This window comes from Aotus nancymaae, unplaced genomic scaffold, assembly GCF_030222135.1.
Source record: "Aotus nancymaae isolate 86718 unplaced genomic scaffold, 86718_ANA_hifiasm-v0.15.2.pri h1tg000058l, whole genome shotgun sequence".
Lineage (NCBI taxonomy): Eukaryota > Metazoa > Chordata > Mammalia > Primates > Aotidae > Aotus > Aotus nancymaae.
Window position 1 is genome coordinate 11,948,511 of NW_026988472.1, and position 13,653 is coordinate 11,962,163.

The 13,653-nt window shown below is 44.6% G+C and overlaps 1 protein-coding gene across 2 annotated transcripts in view; it reads right to left on the bottom strand.

Annotated features, from left to right (window-relative positions):
* Positions 1-12,515, bottom strand: part of JADE3 (jade family PHD finger 3) — a 166,490-nt gene extending 153,975 nt beyond the window's left edge. The window contains exon 1 of one of the 2 annotated variants that reach the window (XM_064364386.1): positions 12,217-12,515. The gene's annotated coding sequence lies outside the window, so the exon portion shown is untranslated. The remainder of the gene's footprint in view (positions 1-12,216) is intronic. The other variant, XM_064364388.1, reaches the window with a different exon arrangement.
* Between the last annotated feature and the right edge of the window lie 1,138 nt (positions 12,516-13,653).

Sequence of the window (13,653 nt, forward strand, 5' to 3'; positions counted from 1 at the left end):
ACTGGGAAGTTATCATCTCCACTCTCACAACAAGAAAAATGCTAGACAAACTGAAAAGCAACCAGTTTTCTTCAACATATGACAGAATTGAGGTCCTAGAACAAACCACTATCCCACAATCCTAATACATGGAAACACACATACCCACAGGAAGATACAGGATCCGAGCATACAAACTTGTAGGAAGACCAAACTAGAAGTTCTGACAAATTACTGGAGTATGAGCAGGCATGAGAGTGTGGAGCCTGTAAGAGGTTCCTACACTCTTACAAGCTTCTCCTACAGGAATTCCACCAGGCTCTCACAGGGAAGATAAGGGAAAAATCTCAGAGAAAGCTCCCACCATGGTGCTGGCTGGCTGGCTGAAGAAAACAGTACCCTTTATCACTCAAGGTTGCACAGCTAGCAACCTTGTATCAAACTGCAATACAGAACAAAAACTCTTAAGTCTTCAGGGGGAAGGACTTGAAACCCATGATTGGAGAACACTGGCGGATACCCACTGTAGCTAGGGTAAAGGAACATGGGAAAAATAAAAGCTCCAGTCCAGAAGGAGGAAAAGGAAATCTTGCCAAGGACACACTCAAGACCCAGGTTCCAGTACCTACCTGTCTAAGTAAGGTTTAATCAAATCATCAGAGAACTCACTCCTCCGCCACCAACTACCACTTGGCAAACCAGCTCCATGGTTAATAACAATAGAATACAACTGGGAGAACTGTTAAAGATAGCTCTTGGGAAGCAGCACAAAGTAAAAACCCAAAGCGAAACAAGAGTCAAAATGAATGTATCACTAGAGAATTCAGAAATCTCTGGTGCCTGATTGAGCACAGTAGCTCATGCCTGTAATCTCAGCACTTTGGGAGGCCAAGGCAGGAGGACTGCTTGAACCTACAAATTCAAGAGCAGACTAGGCAACATAGGGAAACCTCATCTCTACAAAAAACATTTAAAAATTGGCTGGGCATGGCAGCATGCACCTGTGGTCCCAGATACTCAGGAGGCTGAGGTTGGAGGATTGCTTGAGCCCAGAAGGTTGAGAGGTTGAGGCTGCAGTGAGCCATGATTGTGTCACTGTACTCCAGGTTGGGTGACAGAGCAAGACCCTGTCTCAAAAAAGAGGAAAGGAAGGAAAGGAAGGAAAGAAAAGAAAGGAAAGGAAGGGAGGGAGGGAGGGAAGGAAGGAAGGAAGGAAGGAAGGAAGGAAGGAAGGAAGGAAAGAAAGAAGGAAAGAAAAAGAAAGAAAGTCAGTCAATCTCTATACCCATAGCAAAACAAAACAAAACCAACATCAAACAGGTCAACTCTTGCTGGGCATGGTGGCTCACACCTGTAATCCCAGCACTTTGGGAGGTCAAGGCAGACAGATCACTTGAACCCAGGAGTTTGAGACCTAGTCTGGGCAACATGGTGAAACTCCATCTCTACAAAAGATATTAAACATCAGCTGGACATGGTGTAGCACACCTATAGTCCCAGCTACTTGGGAGGCTGAGATGGGAGGATCACTTGAGCCCAGGAGGTCGAGGCTGCAGCGAGCTGTGGTCATACCACTGCACTCCGGCCTGGGTGACAGAGCGAGACCCTGTCTCAAAAACAAAAACACAAAAACAAGAAAACACAAGCCAGCTCCTGACCAGATTAACACAAATCCCCATAAACATGTTCTTCTCCAAACATATCAAGTATTTACCTAAGTGTCTCCTGCCCATGTTCAGCTTTCAGCATAGTTAGGAGGCATAACAAAAGGTAAGAAAACACTCCAAGTGACAAAAGAATCATTAAATCCAGACTCAATCAATGCAGATGTTGAGACTATCAGAAATAAAATTTAAAAGAACTATGATTAATATCTTAAAGACTCTAATGTAAAAAGTAGACAATATGCAAGACCAGACAGGTAATTTCAGCAAAGAGATAGAAACTATAAAAAGAGAATAAAATCCTGTCATTTGCAGTGGCATGGATGAATCTGGAAGACACTGTGATAAGTGAAATAAGCTAGGTGCAGAAAGACAAATACCACATGATCTTACTTTCATGTAGAATACAAAAACGTTGATCTCATAGAAGTAGAGAATAAAATAGCGGTTACCAGAGGATGGGGAGGGCAGAGGAAAGATGGGAAGAGGTTGGTCAGTTAGACAGGAACAGTAAGTTCTAGTGCTCTATTACATAATAGTATGATTATGGCTAATAACAATGTATTGTATATTTCAAGTTTGCTTAGAAAAGATGATTGGAAATGTTAGCACTACAAAGAAATGATAAATGTTGAAGGTGATGGACATGTCAACTAAACAAACAAACAAAAAAGAATGAATCAAAGGGAAATGCTAGAAATTAAAAAAAACACACACAGTAAAACAGTGGGCTCAATAGTAGACTTGACACAGTGAAGGAAAGAATCAGTGAGCCTGAATATCAAGCTTATTGGTCAGTCAACAAAAATTAGAAAGAGACAAATGAGTGAAAATACTGAAGAGCATTCAAGAACTGTGGGGCAATAACAAACAGTATAACACACTTATAACTGGAATCCCAGAAAGAGAAAAACAAGAACAGGATAGAAGAATTATTTGAAGAAATAATGGTTGAGAACTTTCCAAAATTAGTGGCAAACAACAAACCATTGATTAGAGAACAGAAAGCAGTATAAATATGAAAAGATTTTAAAAGCCACATTTAGGCATATCATATTCAAGCTGTGGAAAACCAAAGACAAAAAGAATATCTTCAAAGTAGTCAGAGGAAAAAAGACATTAACTATGGAGGAACAAGGATAAGAATTACAGCAGCCTCAAACTAATGTGGGAACAGAGAGTCAAACACCGCATGTTCTCACTCACAGGTGGGAGTTGAACACTGGGAACACATGGATGCAGGGAGAGGAGCATCACACACCAGGGCCTGTCGGGGCATGGGAGACTGGGAGAGGGATAGCATTGGAAGAGGTCCCTAATGTGGGTGATGGGTTGATGGGTGCAGCCGGCCACCATGGCACACGTATACCTATGTGGCAGACCTGCACGTTCTGCACATGTATCCCAGAACTTAAGGCATTAAAAAAAAAAAAGAATTACAGCAGCCTTCTCGTCAGAAACCATGTAAGCAAGGCAATGGTGGAGTACTATGTTGAAAGAGGAAAAAAACTGTCAACCCGCAAAAGTGTCCTTTCAAAAGTGAAGGAAAATAAAAACATTCTCAGACAACCAAAAACGGAGAATTTACTGCCAGCAGATCTGCCCTCAAAAGACAGGCTAAAGGGAATTCTTCAGGCAGAAAACTGATCAAGGTAGGAAACTGGATTACCATAAAGAAATGAAGAACATTGGAAAAGAAATAAATGAAGTTGTAGAATATAATCTTTTCTGTTTAAACACTTGAAAAGCCAGTTTCCCAAACACCAGCTAAGGGCCAATCGTGCATGTTGGCCTTCTAAAGACAGCAGCCTCAGGCCTGCTATGTTAACTCTTTTCTGCACAACAGAGTATATTTAAAAAAAAAAAAAAAAAAAGTCCCACAACTAACATCATACTTGATGATGAGAGATGGAATGCTGCTTTCCAAGATTGGAACAAGTTAAGGATGTCCTCTCTTATCACTACAATTCTGAAAAAGTAGAAAAAAGCCAGGTCAGGTGCAGTGGCTCACACCTATAATTCCAACACTTTGGGAGGCCAAAGCAGGAGGATCACTTGAGGCAGGAGTTCAAGACCAGCCTGGGGAACATAGCGAGCCCTTATCTCCACACAAAAAAATATTTTTAAATAGCTGGGCATAGTGGCACGTGCCCATAGCCCCAGTATTCAGGAGATTGAGGCAGGAGGATCACTTGAGCCTGAGAGTTCAAGGCTGCATTGAGCTATGATGGGGCCACTGCACTGTAGCCTAAGTGACAGAGCAAGACCCTGTCTCTTAAAAAGCAAAAAAAGCCAGAGGTAGTGGCTCATGCCTGTAATCCCAGCACTTTGGGAGGCCAAGGTGGGAGGACTGCTTAAGGCCAGGAGTTTGAGACCAGCCTGGCCAATATAGTGAGACCCCATTTCTATTTAAAAAATTGTTTTTAATTAACTTAAGAATACCCTGAGAGAAAACTTTTTAAAAAGCCAGAGTACTCGTATTACCTGATTTCAAGACTACTTATAAAGCTATAGTAATCAAGACTGTGTGTTAATGGAGAAATGATAGATACATACATCAATGCAACAGAGAGCCTAGAAATAGATCCACAGAAGCATAGTCAACTGATTTTTGACACGTATGCAAAGGTAATTCAATGGAGAAAGGACAGTCTTTTCAACAAGTGGCGCTGGGACAACTAGACATCCATACATGGAAGATGAACCTCAATACATACTTCACATTTCATGGAAGGAGAGAATATAAAGTGGTAGAACCACTTTGGAAGATAGTTTGGTAATTTCTGTCAAAGAAAAATCCACTAATCCCATTCCTACGTATTTACTCCAATAAACTGCAAACTTATGAACACACAGAGATCTGTACACTAATGTTTACCACAGCTCTATTCATAACCACCAAAAAACTGGTAACAACCAAGTCACCCTTCAACAGGTTAATGAACAAACTGTGGTACATCCATACAATGGATATCCATTCAACGAAAAGTAACAGGCTATTCATTCGCATAATATGGATGAATCCACTAAAAGACAGACCAAAAAAGGCTACATATTGTATGATTCCACTCATGTGACATTCTGGAAAAGGCAGAACTATAGTTAAAAATTCAGAAGTACACTATTGTAAGGCATTTCTGGGGAGGGAAATTGGCTAGATTTTTTTTTTTTAACAGGGGATAGTTCTGATCAGGTCAACTTGGATAGGATTCACATTACTATATATCATCTCTTTAAAAAATGTATTTAACTTTTAAAATAAGAAAATACATTAACATTGCTTAAAATTCAAAAGGCATATATAAGAGTTTATGTAGTGAAAAGTCTCCCTTTCACCCTCTACCTGCTTGGTCATGCATGCTCCAAAACTATCAGCGTCTTCAATATCCTTGATTGACCCTTAGGATATTACCAATCTTTTGCTACTACAAGCAATACTCCAATTAATATGCAAATATTTGTTGAATAAATTCCTGGAAGTGTTTTTGGGGTCTAATGATGTGTGTGTTTATAAATTTTGATTGCTCTTTCAAGTCACTGACTTCTAAAATGTCAGAGATTTTTAATTTTTATCCTAGGAGAAAAGAAGAAAAGCTAAGATTCTATCACCAGGCAATTTCCTGGAGGAATGTACGTCTCTAAGACATACAAAATGAGCCTTGTATAGTTTCCCACACATACTTCCTAGGGTCCAGTTGCATTTTCATGTAACATATTTCAGGCCACAAGCTGTTGTAAAGCCTATTTCAGTTATGTGGAAAGTGCTACTTCTGAGATCTTCACAAGCAAAGGTCAAAGGCTGATGCCCCAGATTGGTAATTCCTAGCCACTCACCTCAAAATACAATGCTGGATTTTTCACTGCAACCACAGGAAGATTTTTAAATCTTGACCAAATAAAACATACCTACAGAGAATCCCTTCTCCTTATTACCAATGCTCAAATAAGGATTTCCTGTCCTAGGTACAAATTATAAATCACATAAAGCTTCCAAGGAAAGACCGCAAATGTTTCTTTCATCTCTTAGGTGGTAGTGGTTCCCAAATAACAGTCTTTTTGCTTGACCACAAAACATAGTACAGTCTAACATGCTAGGGTTTTCGTGATAATGCTTGAATGGAAGGTTGAGGAAATCTAGAGACTACTTTGATAATAGTCACACAAGATCAGAAAGCAGTTAAGCCACTTACAAGAATATCTGTGTCCAAAACCACACTGTCTCCCTTTGGCTTCTTCCTAGAAAAACCATCACTCATTCCACAGTTGGTGGAAGAGGTGTTACTAATGGCATAATCACATTACTTAGTCTCTAGAATGCACTACATTCAGAAATGGGTGTTTAACAAAGACTTATCAAAAGTTAAGAGCTTACATTCATTACTAATTATTATGAATTATTGCAGTAATGACTCCAAATTTTTTAACATCTCCCTGTATCCACACCTTTGAATGGTCACCTCCCACAATGACCCTGGACTTGGCCACAGAAGCACTTCCACACTTTAGCTTATGGGACAATAACAAATGTGACACAGCAAACATTTGAAAAGTGCTTGTGCACTGGTGCTTGCTCTCACTTGCTACTCTTCATGACTTTGAGACCACCATGTTAATAAGTCCAGGCTAGCCAGCTGGAGGGCAGACCACATGGAGTGGAGAGAAACCATCCCAGCTTAGGGGCTCCTAGACCAACCAGCCTGCCAACCACCAGATGTGTAAGCAAGGCTATCCCAGATCATCTAGCCACCAGCTAACCACCCTCCCCCGAAAAGCTAATTGACACAGGCTACTTAAAAGTAAATATGTTTGTGGCCTAGTACTTATGGGAAGGGAAATAGAACACTGGTTTTCCTCCTGTGAAGTTTACTCTGTAGATAAGAAATAGTTTCAAACAGAAGAACTTCCAGTACCTGTATGAGAATAAATAAATATATAAGTATTGAAAAAATACTTAAGTCTTCCCAGATTCTAACAAATGTGCTGTCTGCCATCACAGATGGCACACACATGCAAAAAACAAAAAAACATAAAAAATTTCCATTTAGTCACTGAAGTATCTTTATCATGATATATTTAAACCAAAGTCTTATACTCGACAGTTCCATTTCTAACACTGAACAACAACTCAGGTTTCCAGGAATTACATTTTCTCTCAATTCTACTTTTTCCCCATGTGACAGGGATCAGTGAAAGCTGAAAGAGCTCCCTTAATGCAGCCTAAAAAGCATCAGCTATATGAGCCTAATTAAACCTCCTTCTAGAAGCATTCTGAAGGAACAGCTTCTTCCAGCATCATAGCAACTCTTTTTAGCCATGTTAATGGTAGTCAATAAAAGCTGTTTAAGACCTACACATTTGGTCCAGAGATATTGCCTCTATTGGATCGCAAGGTGGGACACTGAAGGGGAAATGACTTTCTTAAACCATTTTTGTTTAGAACTCACTATATGCTTTTCTGAATTAAACACACGTGCACGTGCACGCGCGCACACACACACGCGCGCACACACACACACAGAGAAAGACAGAGAGACAGAGAGAGAGAGAGAGAGAGAGAGAGAGAGAGAGAGAGAGAGAGAGAAAACACCTCCCGGCAACCTCCTATTGTACTTGGAATAAAATACAAGCTCCTTAATGAGGTCCCGTAAGGCCCTGTCAATCTTCCCCTGCCTACCTCTTCTCTCTTTCCCCAGGTCCTAGCCAAACCTCTGTGGATCCTTTCCACATCTCTCTCCCACCCAGTGCCCTCACAACACCTGCTGCTACCCCTGCCCGGCAATCCCTTCTCTCTAACCTATACTTTGCTTATTCCTGCTCATTCTCAAGGCTCAGGGCACCATGTTGGTCTCCCTCACAGGGGCATTCTACCTCATACTTGCTGTGTGAGCTTGGGCAAGTTACCTTTGCTTCACCTTCACACCTCAGAGAGAGATCCTCTGTTAGTTAAGCACTTAGCGCTGTACTCGGCACACAGGAAATGTTTAAGAAATCATTGCTGGTATTGTTATTATCTTATATGGTAATCTCCATCATAGCTCTTACTGCAATTAGATATTTATTTGTTGAAAAAAACAGAAACACCTCCTCTTGGATCCCACCTTAATACCGATTACTTTTCATGCAATTTCCTCATATATTGCATTTTTGTAGAGTATGATGAAATGAATGCTTACAGAGCATCAATTAATTCTCACTACTACCCTCAGAGATATAGTTTGTCAAAGAAATTGAGGCACGGAGAAGTAACTGGCCAAGAGCAAGTAGTAGAGCTAGGACTGAATCCAAGTTGGCCTGACCTCATTTTGGTATATAACACCAAAGGCTTCCCTAATTTCATGAACCTTGTCATTTAAGAGTAGGCCTCAGAGAAGATATATCTTCATAGTTACATCCATCCCAAATGACTCCCAGAGATCTACTCCTTGGATCCTTAACCAGGATGGTGCTCCCCTCACTCCCTGTGAACCCCTTCAGCAGAGCCCTCTTCCCCCTGACTGTGAGAAGATGACTTAATTCCTTTCCACTGGAAGTTGGGCTGTAAAGGGGATGATTATCTTTCACCTCTTATGCCCCTAGCAAACAGAAGGTATTCAATACATGTTTGCTGAATGACTTAAATGAAAATGTTGGAGAATATATTATTGCTGCAAAGTTGGTCAGTGGAGTGAATTTTCATTAACAAAAAGTTTGGCATAGTTAAGAACAAACTTGACAAGAATCTGAGAAAAGTGGGGTTTATCTTAACCACTTTTACAATTGATAATGATTTATAAATCTAGTCCTAGAGATTCTACACAGTTTACAAATGTGTGCTTCACAGCTAGAGGTATACTTTGCTCTACCTCTGGGGCCCTGCTTCACCACCACTGTTCTGCTATACCCAGAGGCTGCACCCGAGCCACTGTTCTGGACAGAATGCCCTTGATAAGTAGCAATCTCTCAGTGATTACTAACAAACGGTTTGAAAGAAAGAACAAATAATACATCTCAGTGATTACTAACAAATGGTTTGGAAAAAGAAAAAGAACAAGTGATAAAGCAAATGAGAGCAAACTATTAACAAATGGGAATATAGTGAGTTCATTGTACTATTCTTGCAACATTTCGTAATTATCAAAATAAGTTTTTAAAAATCTAGAAAAGAATGTGTCTCAGAAGATTCCAACACACAAAGTCTAGTGTATTGGCCATGCTGGTATCATATTTTCTTGTCAGCTGTCTCAAAAAGAAAAAAAAACACATTCTAGGCTCGAGTTTCCTTGACCATCAGCCAATGCCAAGGGAAAAGTAGCTCCTTGGGTAGCAAGGCACAGCCATGGTTCCTGGGTTGTGGCAAAGATTAAATTACTTGCTGCTTGTAAAGTACTGATGAGCTCATAGGTGTCTCCTATTGGTCAAAGCCCCAGTACTATTTCCCCACACCAGGACCTTTACTTTCTTCAGTCAGCTGCCTTCTAAGTTCTTACCTTCCTTTTCCCAAGCCTCGCTATGAAATCAGGCAAGTTTTTCCTGGGACCTTTTTTTCCTTACTTTCTCCCAAGAAAAGCACAGAGGCAGTTCTGATGGTAAGAGCTTTGCTGCTATTGTCTATGGAAAGACCTACAGGAAGAAGGCAAAAATAACCATAGGGGAGTCACAAAGATTCCAGAAAACAGAAAACTCAAAGTGGTAGTTATTTGGTCTGTAATGACCACTTACTTGCTAGTACCCATTTATTCTTTCATCACTTCTACCCATTCATCCTAGATCCTCCCCACCACGCAAACCAGAATGCTTCAGCTTTCCCAGCCACTGTAACTGGAACAACAGAAACTTGTGAGCCATTTAAGTGTCCCCATGTTAGGAGAGTGCCAGATGGGTGTCACCCAACACTCCCCACCTATGTTGTGGAGCAAGTCAAGATCATAGTAAATTATACCTCAATGAGAGATTTTCTTAATGTGAGACAGCATATTACCTCTATCTTCTCGGCTCCTTTCGTGTAAGCTCCATGAGGAGGTTGCTGCATTATGTCCCATGATAATGTTCAACTTCATTTTTGGACTGTCTCTGTCTCTGATCAAGGTTTGTAAGAGCCCTCCATAATGCCATGTCGTTACCAACACCTGATGCCTCCTACCTCCCCCACCTCCGCCAAAATACTTGCCTAGTTCCAGCCAGACCTCAAAGTTGTGGGCAGAAAGAAGATGCTTTGTGTAGGTTAAGGGAAAAAAAAATGCTTGCTATAGTTGGTGGAACACAAAAGAGGGAAAAGACAAGCATTATTAAAGGAGAGGACCATACTAAACCTACAATTCAACACCCCTTCTTCTTTATTTTAACTTTCACCAACCCACACTTCTCAGCTATGATGCCGGCCCTGCACCATCACCTGTCTTGCTCCTGGGAATCTCTCCTACGGGCCTGAAGGTGGGTCACAAACACTTCAGGGAGGAGTGGGAAGCCTTTTTCTACTTTTTTCTACTTGTGACCAGATTCACATCGCATTGCCGAGGGCAAGCAATATGACTCAGAGAAGAGGGGAGAGAGAAAGTGTGAATTCTAGAGCCAGACTTGTACCCCTGAGTATTCCAGAACTGACTGAACAGAAAATGCAAGGCAACAATATTGGGTTAAAAGCTATTCTCTAGCAAACGAAAGCGTAAAGAAGAGCACAACTGGAGAAAAGTTGGCAATGATGGTGGCTAACATCGATTGAGAGTTGAATACACGCTGGGCACTGAAGCACTTCTTAGAGATCTCAGGTAATCCTTGAAGAGAGGGTATTATCCTTTTACAGTTTAAGTATTTAAGCTCAGAGCTCACTTTAAATGAAAGAGAAAATGATGTTATGAAGGTAGAATACTCCTAGGTTAAATGAAAAAGAAAAAAGTCTATTTTCACTTATCCGAAGAGTAATCACATGATGCTACAAAAGCATGAGAACCACATCACTCAAAGGGTACAGAGGCCGGAATCCACATTCCCATTGTCTACAGATGTTTTGGAAGTATTAAACTAAATAAAAGCACAATGCTTTGTTCAGACCAACTCCTCTCTCAGCCCTACTCTTACCCCCTCCCAGCCTAGATTGACAAGAAGTGGCTGCAGGGAAAGTATTAAAGAGGCGAACTGGTCTGGGAAAGTGGTTTCTGGGTTGCTTAAACTAAGCAAAGATGTTGTGCAACGAGTTTTTACCTAAATTACTTTTCATTACTTCCTAAGTTTAGAGAGCAGCAGTTCACTTTATCAGACTGAACACAGGGAATGAGGTCGCCTTTCCCTCCAGGCTACCACTGGAATCACCTTCAACACGGTTTTGACTTCTTACACAATCAGACGGCGGGAGGGGGGAATCTCATCCTCAAGCTTCATAGATAAACGCATCTCACGGCGCGCGCACGCACACACACACACACAAACAACTCGCGCACATCTGAGGCCACGGATTTCCTTGCAACTCAAAGTCGGAGAAGCGGCCAAACAAGTTTCTTGCCAAATCCCCTAGTAGCTACATATGTCCCAGGGCTGCACAGCGATAAAAACTTTGAAACATGCCTCCACATACCACCATTGTGGCCACTCACTCGAGATCCCGCCACCCCCTCCCCACAAATAATAAACTCAGGCTGCCCTGTGCAATTTAAAGCCAGACTCCACCGAACCACTGGCTCTGCTCTGAAAAGCGGGAGAAAAGACTGACGGCTATAAACAACAACAACAACAACAAAAAAAAAAAAAAAAAAAAAAAAAAAAAAAAAACCTACGGCCCCTGGGGCGGAGGGAATAAAACGAACTCGAGAGCTGAAGAAAAGTTAACTTTGCCGTGCCCAACGGTGGGAAAATTTCCCGAAAAACTAGCAAAGCCCTCACAATTTTCCCACCCCGGGACCGCCCGGCGCTCGGCGGCCACGGACCTGCAGTTCGAACAATGACGCCAGCGGGAGGGAAAGTTCGCCGGCCCGCTGGGCGCCCGCGCTCCCGCTCCCGCCGGGTGAGCACCCCGGGCTCCCCGGGTTACCTCGCCGCTCCCAGCACCGCTAGTCCTCCCCTCTTCAGGCACTCGGTTCTTTCCGCCCCCCAACAGCTGAAACAGCCAGGGCGCGCCCTCGCTCCCTGGAGCATCCGACCCCTGGCGGCAGACGGAGCAGGTCCTCCAGCCTCGGGTCTGGCCCCGTCAGCCCCGAACCCGGGCAAAGGGCAGGGACAGAGGAGGGGGCGCCAGGAGGGGGCACCGGAGGAAAGAGCCGCAACAGTTATGGCGCTCAATTCCTGCCCGGTGTAGCCGGGAGCTGCAGCCGAGCTCGCGCGTCCGCCCCCGCCCCCCGCCCGGGCCACCAGGCACTGCCGGGGCCGGCAGAGGGGCCACCAGGCACTTTACCTCAGCCCACACACGCTCTCGGCCCCAAGGCGCCGGGGACGCCGGAGGCGACCACGATGTGGAACCAGAGCGACCCGGAGCGCGGCGAGGCCGGGCCGGGACTGTGCGCTCTGCGCCGCCCGCTTCCACTCCCGGAGGCCGCCGCTCCCGCCGCCCACCCGGCGCGACGCCCCCAACCTCGCCCGCGCCGCGTCCGGCCTCCGCGGCGCCTACCTTAGTGCAGCTGGCTCGCGGCTCCTGCACGGCTCCACGCCGCGGCCCGGCAATGTGCCGGGCGAGTCCAGTCAGAGTGGTAACCGCCCCCCTAACCGCTCGCTTTCTTCTCTTCCCTCCCTCGCACCTGCCCCTTAATCCCCTCCTCGCCCCCGCCCCCCGCCGGGGCCGCCCCCCACGCCTCAGCTCCCGCCCTCGGCCCTGGTCCGCCCGGCCCGTCAGGCCTCAGCGCTGGGCAGGCGGTTGGGCGGCGGCGGCGGCTGAGGCGGCGCGGAGCACTATTGTATTCCTGACACTGTGCGCTCCCACGCTCCGCCTCTTCCCTTTCCTTCCTCCCCCAACCTCTCCTCCCACCCACCGCCGGCCGCGCTCGCCCTACCGGAGCGGCTCCCAGCCGTCTGCCCGCCGCGCGTTCTTCTGGCGGGCTGAGCGCCGTCGCCACCCGCCGCCTAGACGCCCCGCCCACTCGACGCTCCCGCACCCGCGGCGCAGCGTTCCAGGTGGGCTCCCCTCCGGTCCAGCTGGGCGCGCCACTGCCGAGACGCCCCAGCCCCGCCGAGCGCTAGAGAGGACGAGGTGTAGATGCCTCGGCTGTGCTGATATACAGACTAAGCTTTTCATGGCCCCTTCCAACTCTGAAGTTCCAAAGTGGGACTCTCATACATCAACTCGCGGCCGCTATTGATTTATGTCGCTTGCGCTTGAATTACGTGTAATAATAAAGCCAGGGTGGCTATTAACAGAATTCATTTATTCAGTTGCCAGCACAGGTGGTTGGTCATGTTGTGTGGCTTTTTCCATGTGTCCACTGCTTAGGCTATAGCCCACAGTTAGTCAATCGAATGCCAATCTAGGTGTTGTTCTAGAGGTATTTTGCTGATGTAATTAAAGCTCCTAATCAGTTGACTTAAAGTTAGGGAGATAATCCTGGATAATCTATGTGGGCCTGACGGAATCAGTTGGAAAGCCTTTCAATCAGGACTGAGGGTGCTGAGTACGTCAGAGAAAGAGAATTTTGCCTATGGATGGATGACACCTTTGGCTGGTGTCCATTGGTTCCAGCCTGCTCCTGATCTTCCCTTCCTGACTGCCTGCCCTACAGATTTTGGATTTACTTAGCCACCACCACAATCATCTAAGACAATAGCTTCGAATGAACAGAGAGTGTGTATGTGTGTATGTGTGTGTGTGTGTGTTTATAATTTCCTACTGGTTCTGACCCTTTGGTTGAATCCTAATATAGATGCTTAAGCAACAAACCTTTTTGGTTTACCTCTCTGCGTTTGGAAATGTACTATATGCAGCTATGATGAACTCATAGTCATTCTCTTTCTTTCTTTTTTATTTTTTGAGTCGGGGTCTCGTTCTGTTGCCAGGTCTGAATGCAGCGGCTCGATGTCGGCAACCTCTTAGCTCCCTGCAACCTCCGCATCCCGG